The following is a 339-nucleotide window of genomic DNA, read 5'->3' as shown; positions in this document are numbered from 1 at the left end:
TCTGGGGGGCGTGCTGAAGGAGATAGGTGCACAGGTGGTTTTCTCTTCTGTCCTACCAGTGAGCGGACGTGGAAGACGGCATGCGACATGCATCGCGGAGACCAACTGGCGGCTTCGGGAATGGTGTCTCGAGGAGGGCTTTGGTTTCCTTGACAACGACCTGCACATCACGACAAGAGACATGCTCGGATGGGATGGGCTCCACCTGTCCCCTAAAGGTAAGCGTGTGTTTTCTTCTTGGTTAGTGGATGTCCTTCGGCAGGCTTTAAACTAGGCTCGTTTGGGGAAGGTGAAGACGGGGGCGGAGGAAGCCTTGGACTGCCAAACCAAGCAACACCC

This window comes from Gavialis gangeticus, unplaced genomic scaffold (genome assembly GCF_001723915.1).
Source record: "Gavialis gangeticus isolate Ggan-Ray unplaced genomic scaffold, GavGan_comp1, whole genome shotgun sequence".
NCBI classification, from domain to species: Eukaryota; Metazoa; Chordata; order Crocodylia; family Gavialidae; genus Gavialis; species Gavialis gangeticus.
The sequence above is the reverse complement of the archived record's forward strand: the minus strand, read 5'-3'. Positions refer to the sequence as shown.